The sequence below is a fragment of the Lepus europaeus genome, chromosome 12, assembly GCF_033115175.1.
Source record: "Lepus europaeus isolate LE1 chromosome 12, mLepTim1.pri, whole genome shotgun sequence".
Lineage (NCBI taxonomy): Eukaryota > Metazoa > Chordata > Mammalia > Lagomorpha > Leporidae > Lepus > Lepus europaeus.
Genome location: NC_084838.1, coordinates 102,117,163 through 102,132,093, shown reverse-complemented (window position 1 = coordinate 102,132,093; position 14,931 = coordinate 102,117,163).

The following is a 14,931-nucleotide window of genomic DNA, read 5'->3' as shown; positions in this document are numbered from 1 at the left end:
CCCACCTCCTCTCTTTTGTCAAGATCCTTGGTGCCTAACCAGACCCTTCTCAACTCTTTGCAATGCAAATGGAAAAACAGATAGGCTGCCAACTAGGAAACAGATCAGAGAGAAGTTCCCAGATTTCAAAGAGCCCCCTACTCTTCCACCAGCCCCATAGTGGCAAACTCCTTCCTAACCTGATAAACCTGAGTCCCAAATGTGCCCAGGGTGCAGTCTCTTCGCAAGAACAGACTGTTGCCAACCTCTTTGCTTCAGATAAAGCAACCTGTCTCTGTTGAGGTTGGTCTCTGTCTCTTTTCCCGTCTCTCCTTTCTGGGGGGGTTATGAAAGGCCAGAACCCTGAGTTATTCCAGACCTAACAGAAGGTTCTCGGCGGCATGGGCTGAGCAGGTGTCTGTCCATAGCAAGGTTCTTGGAGAGCTCCAGGACTTCCTGTAGATGTTACAAAAGAATAGGAATGGTGATGCAATGTGAATAGTAAGAGTTTGTATGAATAGTAGCACGCAGTGGTTTTGTTGTTGTTGTTATTTGAAAGGCAGGGAGAGTGTTAGGACAGGTAGACACACACACACACACACAGAGAGAGAGAGAGAGAGAGAGAGGTCTCCCAACCGCTGGTTCATTCCCCAAATGGTACAACAGCTGGAGCTGGGCCAGACTGAAGGCGGGAGCTAGGAACTTAATGCAGATCTTCAAGGTGTGTGGCAGGGATCCAAGCCCTTGAGCTAGCCCTTACTGCCCCCAAGCTGTGCATTCGCAGGAAGTTGGAATCGGAGTTGAGCCAGGGCTCAAACCCAAGCACTGTTGTCTGGGATGGAGCATCTTACCTGCCTGGCTAAATGCCCGCCCACCCCTACCTTGTTTCAAGAGGCTTCGGTGTATAGGGGGTATTTAGCCCTCCCTACACCACTAGGGCTGACAATATTCCTCACAGTTATGGATGAACCACCTGAGATGGTGAATGCTTAGGTAACCTTTAGAAATCATGTGGCCACGGAGTGTCAGAGCCGACCCAAATGCAAACAGCCATCCCAGAGCATGCCCAGAACCCCATTGCCGTCCTGCGTGGGGGTAAGAATGAGAGCACTCCAGACCTACGTCCTCCGTGGTCAAATCAACTCACTCTCCTTGTCTTCCGAGACCTGCCTGCAGGTCTGGTTCTGGCCTTGCCATAAGCGTGTAAGCTCATCAAGCCAACTGAATTTCAGGCTATTGCAGGCATTCCAGGCTTGAACCAGTGTATGGAAACTCTCACTTTTGTCTTTCAAATAAAATAAATAAAAATGTTAAAGATTCCTGCTGAGTAAGCTCCAGTGTCTGTTCTCTCCTCCTTCCCTCATTGTCAAACCGGACTTTAGCTATGTACCTAGGTACTTGGCAGAAAGACTAAATTTCCCAGCTTCCCTTGTGGTTAGAGGCAGTCACATGACTGAGTACCGGCCAATAGCATGGAGGAAGAAGTGTAACGTGAGACACACACGCCTCCCCACCCTCCCCCGGGAAAGAAGGACGCTCTGGTTTCATCCAGCTCCCTCAAGGAGTGGTTGGTTGAGTCCAGACAGCTTCTTGGCTCAGGAGGAGGAAGCCATGTGGCTCCCTGGGGACTCTGCGAGCCCCTCCATTTCTCCGCCTGCTTTCTTCTCCACGAGGCGCACACAGCACAGCTCTTATTTCAACCACTCTCATTTCGGACTTTCAGCCACACACAGCTGAGCCGTCCCCAAGCAGGCCACACTGCCCTCTCTCACTAATCAGAGACTTCGCACGGCGCCCAATCAGCACGTCCATTGGCTGTCCAAGAAAGCAGCGCCGATTCATTTCCAAGCACTCTGTTCGGAATCCTATCTTCTCCGATTTCCTGCAAATCAGATTACCAGCACACCAATTGGATTTCCCAAGTCTCCAAAATGTTCTTTTTAGATGTTCTTGATATTAAATAGTAACAGAATTTAAATGGCATCCACCAAACACACAGACGTGACTGTGGTGACAAGTTATGAAAATCTGTGGAGGGAAGAAGCCCACAGAGGCACGATGGATGCGCAGAGGGGGAAAAACAACCGGTGGGGCATGGTGGGTTTGTCTCCAGCGTGCAGCCACCTTGTCACGGTCGGCCACCTGCTCCGGATCAGGACACTCTCTTGGCTCTTAGGAAGGTGACAGACAGGGGTATGAGGAACCCTACTGACACGTGGGGTAGGAAATCAGAAACCTCAACAATCCCAGTGCCTGAGCAGATACTGAGCTTCTTGAAGTCAGAAGTCAAGCTGTTTGGGGACTGGCACTGCGGCGTAGCGACTAAAGCCGCTGTCTGCAGTGCTGGCATCCCATATGGGTGACGGTTCGAGTCCTGGCTGCTTCACTTCTGATCCAGCTCTCTGCTGTGGCCTGGGAAAGCAGTAGAGGATGGCCCAAGTCCTTGGGCCCTTGCACCCATGTGGGAGACCCGAAAGAAGTGCCTGGCTCTTGGCTTCGGATCAGCGCAGCTCTGGCTGTTGCGGCCACTTGGGGAATGAACCAGTGGATGCAAGACCTTTCTGTCTGCCTCTTCCTCTCTCAAATAAATAACTAAAATATTTAAATAAGTAAATAAATCTTTAAGAAGAAGGAGGAGGAGGAGGAGGGCAAGCTGAGTCTTATGCTTGTCCCCAGGGCCGAGCGTGGGACTGAATCAGCTCCACAAATGGAGGCCTGGCCTTGAGCCCCAGCTCTGTCCTAGGCAGCGGACAAAGCCAGAGTTCTCATCAATGTCCTTTTCTTTGACCCTTGTGCTGAGCTTTGACCATGTGCCAGGCACCGTGGAAAGCGTGTTGCCTTCCTTTCCGGTCGCCTTTGCAATGACCCTAGAAGGCATCGCTTCTGCTATCTTAATCCATCTTCTGTTGCTAATAGCGCAAGACCACAGACCGGGTCAGTGCTGAGGAAACGGGTTGCTTTTGGCTCGTGGTTGAGGTTGAGGGTCAAAGGGCAGCATTTGGGGACAGCAAGTGGGCCCCAGACCTGGTCAAAGCAACTTTGCTAGTAGACCCACACCCAAGAGAACACATGGACCCACTAGTCCACTCCTGAGGGCACAGCCCCAGTCACCTTACAATGGTCCTACCTCATCTCACTGCCCTGGGTCTCCTTAGGGATTGAATCACAGTAACAATTTGGAAAGGATCAAACCATAGCAACGACTACCCCTGTCTTTTTTTTTTTAAAAGGTTTATTTATTTATTTGAAAGTCAGAGTTATACAGAGAGAGAAGGAGAGGCAGAGAGAGAGAGAGTCTTCCATCCACTGGTTCACTCCCCAATTGGCTGCAACAGCCAGAGCTGTGCCAATCCGAAGCCAGGAGTCAGAAGATTCTTCCAGGTCTCCTATGTGGGTGCAGGGGCCCAAGGACTTGGGCCATCTTCCACTGCTTTCCCAGGCCATAGCAGAGAGCTGGATGGGAAGTGGAGCAGCCGGGACTTGAACCAGCGCCCATATGGGATGCTGGCACTGCAGGTGGCGGCTTTACCGTTATGTCACAGCGCTGGCCCCAGTACCACTACTACTACTAGTCTTTTTTTTTTTTTTTTTGACAGGCAGAGTGAACAGTGAGAGAGAGAGACAGAGAGAAAGGTCTTCCTTTTTGCCATTGGTTCACCCTCCAATGGCCGCTGCGGCCGGCGCATCTCGCTGATCCAAAGCCAGGAGCCAGGTGCCTCTCCTGGTCTCCCATGCGGGTGCAGGGCCCAAGGACTTGGGCCATCCTCCACTGCCTTCCCGGGCCATAGCAGAGAGCTGGCCTGGAAGAGGGGCAACCGGGATAGAATCCGGTATGCCAGTGCCGCAAGGTGGAGGATTAGCCTGTTAAGCCACAGAGCCGGCCTACTACTACTAGTCTTATCACAGACTCAAGAGAAGGAAGGAAACCAGTGTGAGGAGAAAGCCTGGGGGGAAGCCTGGATTCCCCACTCTGCTGACTTTGTATCCATATATTACCTCATTTAATTCCTGCAGGGGTCATTCCCAAGGCACATTAAAGCAACTAAGACTCAGGATGATAAAGGACCCCTCCAAAGCCTCACAACATCCAGCTTCTGCTGCAAGCCTGCCTGTGTTCTGTTTCTCAAGGCTCCCTCACTGCCCACCACAGCTGAATGGTGGCCTCTTTCCACGTAGGCTCTCGACTCCTCTTCCCGGAGAGCCGGGATTTTAGATCTGATAGCAGGCAGTTTTCATTGATGAGTAAAGATTTTTAGTCCTCGGTGTGGAAACGATTGATACCGCATCTCGTAAAATGAGTGGGCTCCATAGATAGATACATCTACATGCACACATAGAGATAGCCAGCACTAAGACATGCACGCCTGCCGGAAGCAACACAGATACCACATACAGAGGGGAGGAAACCATCATTCTGAATGAGGGACCGAAATGAAATAAGCCTGGAGGCGCTGACCTGGCGCAGTCGCTGTTGTGCTGTCGTGCGTCTCAGTTGGAATCAGACTCGCCAGAGAGGAGCTTCCCCCTAGTACCATCCTGACTCAGTCCTGTGGGAGGCCACAGCCATACATACAAACACAGCAGGTGCGGCATTTTCAGCTCATCGAGTCCCGGAAGCCACCCCAGGCTGTTGTTTCTTTCATCCCTGCATCCACATGGCACAGGCAGGACTGGCGTGGATGGGAGACCTAGGTGTGTGGGTCACCTGGACGTACGGCAGCGCAGAGCACCTGGGCTTCCTCCCCACCCCCCCACCCCTGTTCTTTGAGACATCCTCATCCTACAGATCCAAGTCTCCTGTCAACTCACAGCTCCATCAGCCCCGGTGAAGTCTCCCCAGTCAGATAACCTCCCAGACACAGCCTCCCTCCCTTGTCTTATTCTGCCATTTACACCAAGCGATATTAGGAGAAAACATCCCTTGAGGTCACCCAGGCCTGAGGGCAACCCTTGGCTCTCAGGTGTCATGTTTCAGAGACAGGAGCATTCAAGAGGTATGCTCCACATCAGCATTTAGGTTTGAGTATTTAGCCCCTGCAAAACTCACCTTGAAATTTAGTTGCCACTGTAATGATATTGGGAAGCAGGGCATTTAAGAGGTGATTAGGTTGTGAGGGTTCCACCTTCATGAGTGGATTTAATGCCTCAAGAAGAGAGCTTTGGGGGCCGGCGCTGTGGGGTAGCAGGTAAAGCTGCCACCTGATGTGCAGGCATCCCATATGGGCACCAGTTCAAGTCCCTGCTGCTCCACTTCCAATCCAGATCTCTGCTATGGCCTAGGAAAGCAATAGAAGATGGCCTAAGTGCTTGGGCCCCTGCACCCATGTGGGAGACCTGGAAGAAGCTCCAGGCTCCTGGCTTCAGATCAACCCAGCTCCAGCCATTGCAGCCATTTGGGGAGTGAACCAGAGAGGAAGACCTCTCTCTCTCTCTCTCTCTCTCTCTCTGACCCTGCCTTCAATTAAATAAATCAATCTTATTTTTAAAAAAATTAAGGAAGAGAGCTTTGGGGGAAGTGGCCTCTCTCTCTTGGCCTCTCTGCCTCCCGCCATGGGATGACACAGCAAGAAGCCCTTTGCTAGATGCCCATATCTTGCTATTAAACTTCTCAGTCTCTGAAGCTCTGAGCTAATAAATTTTTATTTACGATAAATTACCCAGTCTTGGGCGTTCTGTGATAGCAACACAAAATAGACTACTGGGAAGCATCGTGTTGGGCTAAAAGAAACAGAGGAACTTCACCCAATATTTGCTTCCACCCACCAGGCCGTATTTTCACACAGCAAAATGCCCAGGAATGCAGTGTTGAGCTGGCGCGGCTGCCCAGGGGAGAATGCGGGGGTCGTGCACCTCTGATGATGCACATCGCTTCTGGAAGTCATGGAAAGGCAGCAGACTCCCAGAGAGACGACAAGCAGGAAGAAGAGGGAAGAGGAGAGGAACCCCAGACAAGAAAGCAAAAGCAGCAACCCTTGGCGGCGTCCCATGGCCACCACTAGCTGCAAGAGCGTCATGCAGTGAGTCAGCCTAGGCAGGCACAGACTGACCCCCCAGCAAAATGGGGTGCTGTGGATTAAAACAAGAAGGGAGACTGGATGTTGGGTAATCTGCCATCTGTGTCACATAGGACGACCTTGAACCTAACCTCTCAGGTCCCCCAAGGCCAGAACAATTTGAGACAGCCTCTTCCAAGCTCCTCCCCCAGGCTCAGCTCCTCCCTCCCATTCCCCACAGCAGGGAACTAAACACAGGTGTCCCTTCTCAGTCCTCAGGGCACACACACCCCCACCCAGCCTCCAAGGAATTTATAGCCCAGGCCTCCTTTTTAGAGACTTGGGAAGATCCTAATTGGTACAATATGGAATTTGGGGAGAACTGCTTAAGAGCATAGCAGAGTGGCTGGCAACGCACCCTCAGGCAAGCCCCTGGGTCTGCTCGTTTTTTCATTCTGCCAACAAGAGGCTAGCCTCCAAGTTCTGCTTTAAAAAACCAAGTGGCGGGGGCAGTTGCTATGGCATAGCAGCCGCCTGCAGTGCCAGCATCCCATATGGGCACTGGTTCGAGTCCCGGCTGCTCCACTTCCTATCCGGCTCCCTGCTAATACTTCTAGGAAAGCAGCCGAGGACGACTCAAGTGCTTGAGCCCCTGCACCTGTGTGGGAGACGGCCATTGCGGCCATCTGGGGAGTGAACCAGCAGATGGAAGACTTCTCTCTCTGCCTCTGCCTCTCTGTAACTCTGCCTTTCAAATAAATACATAATTTTTTTTAAAAAAAGTGGCTGCTATGACCTAGATACTTGGAGAGATGTGTGGAACTAGTCCATTGCAGAGTCTTTTTGAACTGCCCGTGGGCGAACTTGACTTAGGAGGTAGTAAGTTGCAGCCCAGTCATCTGCCAGTCCCTCTTAAAGACCACAGAACCAGGTGCACCCAAGAAAGCCTTGACTCCAAAAGACATTGATATGCATCTCTGTGGTTTTCTTTGGTTTCCATCATAAAAGGGCAGCAAGTAAAAGTTATGGGGCTCCCAAGGAACACGCAAAGGTGAGTCAGAGCATTCAAAGACTGAGTCAGGCTGTGTAGTGATGAATTCATGCTGTGGCTGGCTGGGATCAGGTTCCAGGTAGAAGTTCACAAAGAATGTCCTCAGGAGAGGTCGCCCCCAGTCACCTCAATGGCTTGGGAGCAGGGATCTAGGAGCTCTCTGGAGAACCACCCCCCACCCCCCAGCTCAGATTTCAGCACTTCAGGGACTGAAGCAACAAGGAAACTCAGTAATCCCTGGGAATTAGGACACTGACCAAGAACTAACTCAGCGTCTTCGGGGAGGGAATCTAGGGGATGATGGGAAGGCAAATGCTATTGGAAGAAAAAGAAGACAGCCCTAAGTGTGGGATTTTGAAAATCATAGCACTAAGGTTTTAGAGGCTAAAGGCTCTATTAAGAAGGGATATTGTGGCATAGTTGGTTTAGCTGCCACTTGGGATACCGACATCATATGTCAGGATGGCTGGGATCAAGCCCTAACATCTGCTTCCAGTTTGCTACCCGTGCGCACGCCTGGAGGCAGCAGGTACCAGCTGAAGAGGTTGGGTCCCTGCCACCCACATGGGAGACCAGGATGGAGACCAGTCCAGGCTGTTGCCAGCATTTGGGGAGTGAACCAGCACATGGAAGCACTTTCTCCCTCTCTCTCTCTCTCTCTCTCTCTCTCCTTTTCTCTCCCCAACTCTTCCTTTCAACTAATAAACTTTAAAAAGATGCCTGAAAGTCACAGGTAGGTCTCAACATCACAAGCAACATGGGAGAAAAGATCAGTAAATAGATAAAAGTCCTCTCCTTTTGCTACTGGGATGATATTCAGAAACACAACAATCCAGATATGGAAGACAATTACCAGGAAAGGCTTCGATTCCTCAGCCACACTCTTTAGCAAGGAACCTCGCCACCTGCCCCTCCAGTGGAGAGCTGTGGGCTACTTTCCCAGCTCAGAATCCAGGCCAAGCTCTCTGGCCAACGGAATGGGGCAGAAATGAAGGGGGGGGGGTCCACAGCCATGTTTCATCCTCAAGAGACCACGCTGGGGTTTTGCGCTGCCATAAGCTAGGCTGGCATGGTCCACAGGGGAACATGGAGGCTCAGGAGCCAGAGCCTATTTTTCCCAAACTATGCCACCCTGGAGATCAACTTCCAGCCCAACAACCTCTAAACACATGGGGAAGGCCAACTGTCAGCAGCAGAGCCACCTACTGGCTGGTCTCAGCATCACAAGGGAGTTCACCCAGGAGCCACAGAATGCAGACTTCCGAGAAATAACCAGTGGGGACTGTTTTAAGCCAGGGCCAGCAAACTGTCCCCACAAGGGCCAACAAGTCAGTATCTTCGGCTTCACAGGCCACGGATGGTCTGTGTTGCGCATCCTTTGTTGCTTCTTCAACACTTTACACATGTAAAGCCAATGCTCTCTTGGGGACCCTACCACAACACACCGTGGGATATGGCTGGCCCCGTGGCACAGCAGGCTAAGTTGATGCTTGCAATGCTGACACATCTCATATCAGAATACCTCTTGGAGTCTGGGCTACTCCACTTCCAATCCTGCCCCTGGAAAGTACTTGGACCCCTACCACCCATGTGGGAGACCTGGATGGAGGTCCTGGTGCATGGCTTCAGCCTGGCCCAGCCCCAATTGTTGCATCTCTCTCTCTCTCTCTCTCTCTCTCTCTCTCTCTCTCTCTCTCTCTCTCCCTCTCTCTCCCTCTCTCTTTCTCTTTCCCTCCATCCTTCCTTCTGCTTCTCTATAACTCTGCCTTTCAAATAAATAAATTAATTTTTAAAAAGATTTATTTATTTGAAAGAGTTACAGAGAGAGGTAGAGACAGAGAAAGAGGTCTTCCATCCACTGGTTCACTCCCCAGATGGCCACAATAGCTGGAGGTGAGCCGATCCCAAGCCAGGAACCAGGAGTTTCTTCCAGGTCTCCCACGCAGGTACAGGGGCCCAAGGACTTGGGCCATCTTCCACTGCTTTCCCAGGCCACAGCAGAGAGATGGATGGGAAGAGGAGCAGCCGGGACTCGAACCAGTGCCCATATGGGATGCTAGCACTTCAGGTCAGGGCTTTAACCCACTACACCACAGCGCCAGCCCCAATTAATTAATTAAAAAAAAAAAAAAAACTTTGGATTAAGCTGAGTCTCCTGGACTGGACTCAATTTTGGTTTTCCTGGCTGCTCCATGTGCTGGAAACTTAAAAGAGGACAGATCAGTTGTAGGAAATGATAAGAGTTTGCTAGGGGTTGAGGTGTGCTTCCCCCCACCCCCGCAAAGCCCCTGCAAGCTTACTTGTAAATAAGTTAAAAGATGAGTTCCTCGGGGGTGGGCACTGGTCCATATGCTGACCAGGTGCCTGAGAGGAAGAGGAGATGTAGAAACAGGAGAACGCCGGGCGTGGCTGACGGCAGAGACTGCGGGGATGGCAGCTCTGAGCCCACAGGCACGGGGACGTCAGGCAATGACAGGTGATGACAGGCGACCACAGCAGAGGTGCAGAGAAAGGCGTGCCGCCCTCCAGGGCGCGTGGCCCCACTGATAGCTTCTTTTCAGACCTGTGGCCCCGCGGCTGCGAGGAGAGAGCACACTTCTGCCTGGTGCCACCCAGTTCATGGTGCTTTGTTCATGCAGAGAAGGGAGAGTTATTGTTCCCTCCCTGGGGTGGGGGGTGGGGGAGGAGCCTGGAGAACCAGCAGGAGGGCAGAGCCCAGGTGCGCTGAGACCTCTGCTCCACTTTCTGATCCGGTTTGGAGCAAAAAAGCTGGCGAGAAGAGTGTTTTCTGGGGCCAACTCTGTGGCATAGCGAATAAAGCTGCCATCTGCAGTGCCGGCATCCCATGTGGACACTGGTTCAAGTCCCGGCTGCTCCTCTTCTGATCCAGCTCCCTGCTATGGCCTGGGAAAAACAGTAGAAGATGGTCCAAGTCCTTGGGCCCCTACACCCATGTGGGAGACCCAGAAGAAGCTCCTGGCTCCTGGCTTCGGATCAGCACAGCTCAGCTCTGGCCATTGCGGCCATGTGGGGAGTGAACCAGCAGATGGAAGACCTCTCTCTCTGTCTCTCCTTCCCTGTTTGTAACTCTGCCTTTCAAAGCCTTTCAAAAATTAAATAAATAGAAATTTAAAAAAGTGTTTTCCTAGGACGGCTCACCACTGCAAGGTCCCAGCTTTAGAAGCTCATAAAAATCACTGGGAATATTCTCAGAGATTCTGACTCACTGTGTCCACAGAATGAAACACAGAGCCTGCATTCTGGCAAAGCAAATTAAAACAAAATGAAACAAGGAGAAGCCTTACCCAGAAGGAGCCGTGGAAGGACCCCAAAAATCCAAAGTGGCAGAGAGCTCTACTATCATTGGGCAATGGAACTGCTCACCTGTGAGGCCTCCCAATAAGGGGTGGAGTGGGGGAGGGGGAGAAAGGAGGTACAAGAAGAGGGGAAGAAGGGGGGGGGCCTGGAGCTGCCCTTCCTCAGGGCTCTCCCTGGGCGAGGTTAAGACCCTGGACAAGAAGAGTCTGGGAGAAAGGCGCCCCCTAGTGGCCGCGTTCGGTTTTCCAGGTATCCAGCCCCAGACAAACACCAGGAAGGCAGGGCCGTGGAGCCGCTTACTGGGCTCTTGACCCACACGGCAATCAACATGAGATCGGGACCCACACTGAAGCGGAACAGCCACAGGAAGTGGCAGCTGCATTTTCTGGATCTTAAATTTCACCGAGGTCTTAGGTTCTCAAATGCACTGCAGAAGAAAGTCTACACGAAAACTGCAGAACCCAGGGCTGAGCCGCGGGCGGGTCAGCATAGGACAGAGGAAATGGAACCCAGTTGCTATAAGACAGTACAAGGATAGACCCCCAAATTCAGTGCCTGTTTCCAATCAGGTCCGTCCACTGGCAAGCATCTGTGTGTCGGCGATAAAATCATTTCACAGTTTCCCTGCACGTCTGCTAGGTGGCAGGCCCTTGATAGCTGACCCCTCTGATCCTATCTGAACCAGCATGGTATCCAGTGCACGTCTCAGGTGCGCGACCCCTGCTGAGAGGAAGCGACCCAGCTCCCGGGTTGTGAGTGAAAGAGTTGGGATCCGGACTCGGGTCTTCACAATGCCACAACCCAGGGGTCATCTCCTCCCAGCCTCGCTTCTGCAAAGACCTCAGAACATGTCTCCACTTCCATATTCCCTGATAAAGACAGTGCTGGGCATGAGAACTAGCACAAAATGAGGGAAGGGGCTTCACGGGGGCATTGGATGTCCACAAGCTTGGGAGTAGAACTTGGGGTGTTCCTAAAGGAACAAGCTTCGGTCCCAGGAAGGACGCTGTAACCTCCAGCCTGCCTCTCCAGCTGAATTGCCCACATCCCCATCAGCGTTGGTAGTGATGCCTAATTGTCCCCTTGCAAGCAAAGCCTGTGTGCAGATCTTGCATTTATACTAGTGTGTAAAAGACTGACTCGTGTTCAAAAGGCTTCCCTTCTGAAAAAATTGCAAAATGCTAAAGCTCCAAATAGGACATATCACTCAGACAGCCAAGCTACTTTGAAGTCAACAAGCTAGGGTTAAACCCATTACCCTGGCACCTCCAGTGGCCCCACTGGCCAAGCTGTCTCCCCATCTAACTTCCCTCACTCTGCTTCTCTGGCTCCAGTCTGCCGACACAGGTCTTGGCCAACTCACAACGTCTCCCAAGTCCCCCAGCACTTGTAGGGGTGACATCCTATCGGTTCTTGGCTTGCCTGAGGTTGGCACATGGCATTCACCGTAGGTACATGACGTCCTTGAGGCCCAAACGTTACTCTGCTGGGGACCGCCAGTGCCAGTGCAGGGAGCGCCTTTGCTAGCAGGTGTTCTGCTTTTGATGTGTGAATGCTTGCATGGCCGTCCCTCCCCCCAGCACCGCCAAGACACCACGAAGGACCTCAGTTTGCATTCAGGGGACTCTTGAAGATCAGAGCACGGTGTGGCACCCCAGGCTCTGAAGTTGCTCAGCTGAAGAAGTTTCCAGCTGCATCCCGCCCTCCTCGCCCCTACCCCATGGAAGAGAACTCACGAACTAAATAAAGCAACATTATCTAGGCACATTCTCTTTCTTGGAAGGCCACCTCGCAAATTGCCTCCCCTGTCATAGATGAAACCACCACGCACGGCTCCTCTGTAACCTTGATGGGCAAACTAACCAGGCGCTCTGCACTCTGCTACCCGGAGCAAAACCACACGGCCAGCAGCTTTGAGAGCAACCCGTCCCCGTCCAGTGAAGCTGTAAATTACCCCGGCTGCCAGAGGCCAGAAAAATTAATCCTGCATTGCTTCTGATATCATCAGCACACAGCAGGTCCCAGAACAAGACAAAAAAAGAAAGAAAGAAAGAAAGAAAGAAAGAAAGAAAGAAAGAAAGAAAGAAAGAAAGAAAGAAAGAAAGAAAGAAAGAAATCACCAAGCTCCTAGCGATTTTGCAGGGTGCTGTTTAAGAAATCAACCCCCCAAAATTCCAATTAACAGATGATTCTGGGCCGGTGCCGTGGCTCACTAGGTTAATCCTCCACCTGCGGCACCGGTACCCCGTGTTCTAGTCCTGGTTGGGGCGCTGGATTCTGTCCCAGTTGCTCCTCTTCCAGTCCAGCTCTCTGCTGTGGCCCGGGAGGCAATGGAGGATGGCCCAAGTGCTTGGGTGCCTGTACCTGTGTGGGAGACCAGGAGGAAGCACCTGGCTCCTGGCTTCAGATCGGCGCAGCGCGCTGGCCATGGCAGCCATTTGAGGGATGAACCAAGGGAAGGAAGACCTTTCTCTCTCTCTCCCTCCCTCTCTCTCTCTCTCGCTGTCTAACTCTGCCTGTCAAAAAAAAAAAAAAAGAGAGAGAGAGAGAGAGAGAGATGATTCTGTGAACTGATTTTCTTTTTTATAAGTCAAAGTATTAGTGTGCTAAGAAGCCTTACTCCTTGTGCATCTGGTTGGGTTTTTTGTGAGATTGATTGGTTGACTGATTTGAAAGGCAGAGTGATAGAGATAGAGGGAGAGACAGAGAGATCTTCCATTTGCTGGTTTGCTTTCCAAATGCTGCAGCAGCCAGGTCTGGGCCAGGCCAAAGCCAGGAGCCAGGAACTCCATCCAGGTCTCCTACTTGGGTGGGTGGCATGGGATACACGTACTCGGGAGGCATCTTCCACCGCCTCCCCAGGCACATCAGTAGGAAGCTGAGTTTGGAAGCAGCTGGATTGGAAGCAGCTGGGACTTGAACCAGCACTCAGATACCAGATGCCAAAGTCCCAAGCTGTAGCTTAACCCACTGAGCCACAATGCAGACCCCTCTGGATTTGTGGTTTTGTCTTTTGTTTTTTACCCCTTATTTTAATTCCTTGGTTTTAAACTCTTAAGTGTTGCTTTTTCAATGGATTATGCTCTCAAAACACTTTTTAAAAAACAGGAACTCGGCCCAGCACTGTGCTGTATCCCACTGGGCGGTGTGATACAGTGCCGGCATCTCATATGGGCGCCAGTTCAAGTCCCGGCTATTCCACTTCCAATCCAGCTCTCTGCTATGGCCTGGGAAAGCAGTACAAGATGGCCCAGGTCCTTGGGTCCCTGCACCCACATGGGAGACCTGGAAGAAGCTCCTGGCTTCTGGCTTCAGATCGGCACAGCTCCAGCCCTCATGGCCATCTAGAGAGTGAACCAGCGCATGGAAGACCTCTCTCTCTGTCTCTCTCTGACTCTCCCTGTCTCACTCTCTCCGCTCCTGCCTCTCTCTGTAACCCTGCTTTTCAAATAAATAAATAAATCTTTAAAAAATTAAAAACAGGTACTTTTAAAAAATATATATAGTTGAAATGAAGCAACATAAACTTGATTTCGTTTGTGTCTCCTGGGATGCTATAGCACCTAGAAATATCAGGCGCCCCCTCCCTGGGGCCCCAAGATGTCTTGGAAGCATCCACTCCCCCTCCCTCCCGGCTTTCCTCGCTGTCCTCACTGTCACAGGGATTGCGGGCCCCATCCTATTACTTGCTCCTTTCTCTGTGGACAGGGTTTGCAACGTATTTCCCTAAAGAGCTTTCACACTTTTCCCTGCAGTTAGCATTCTGAGAAGGAAGCCAGATAAACGCTTTGGCGTTGCCTGCCCTGTCTTAGGAAATGAGAACGAGAGGGCACAGCGGTCTCCTCCTTTGCCACTGTGCTCGCCATGGCTCCAGCTCCCGCGCAGCGAACTGCGGTCGGAAAATGCTAGTGTCGGCCTTTACTCTTTTCAAAGAGCCCACATTCACATGACTTCCATTCCACGGCATGGTGATATTGGCTGCGTGTTACGACGGGTCAGTCTCTTACAATGCCAGTTCATAAGCTTTATCATAGCTAAGTAGGAGAAAGCATGGCATGTGGTTCCAGGCACCTGCTGGGGGTCCTGGAATGTATCCCCCTGGGGTGATGGGGGTTGGGGAACCACTGTGTGCTCCCAGGCAGTGCGATTTCACCAAGCCAAACCCATCAGGACATCGCGACCCAGCAACTCAACACATCTCACAACCTGTGCCATCTGAGAGCAGCATGGCCAACCAGGGATTTTCCAGCAGGTTCAATGCTCCGAGTCACGCATGAGTCACCCACAGAACACTTTGACACTGCAGTCCAGCTGGGCAAATTAAATCACCTGCAGAGAAGCTATTAGAGAACAGAAAAGCACCTGCTAAGCTACAGGCGCCCGACTCTTGGGAACACAGGAGCTCAAGGAAAGCAGAGGGGATTGTAGGAGGTGAGACTGAAGCTGGGCCTCATGGAAAGGGCCTTAAATGAGGCTGGGGGTGGGGTGGGGAGCTGTGGAGAAAGTGGAAAGCCTGTAGGAAAAAGGCATTCACAGGGCCGGCGCTGTGGCGTAGCAGGTAAAACTGCTGCCTGCAGTGCTGGCATCCCA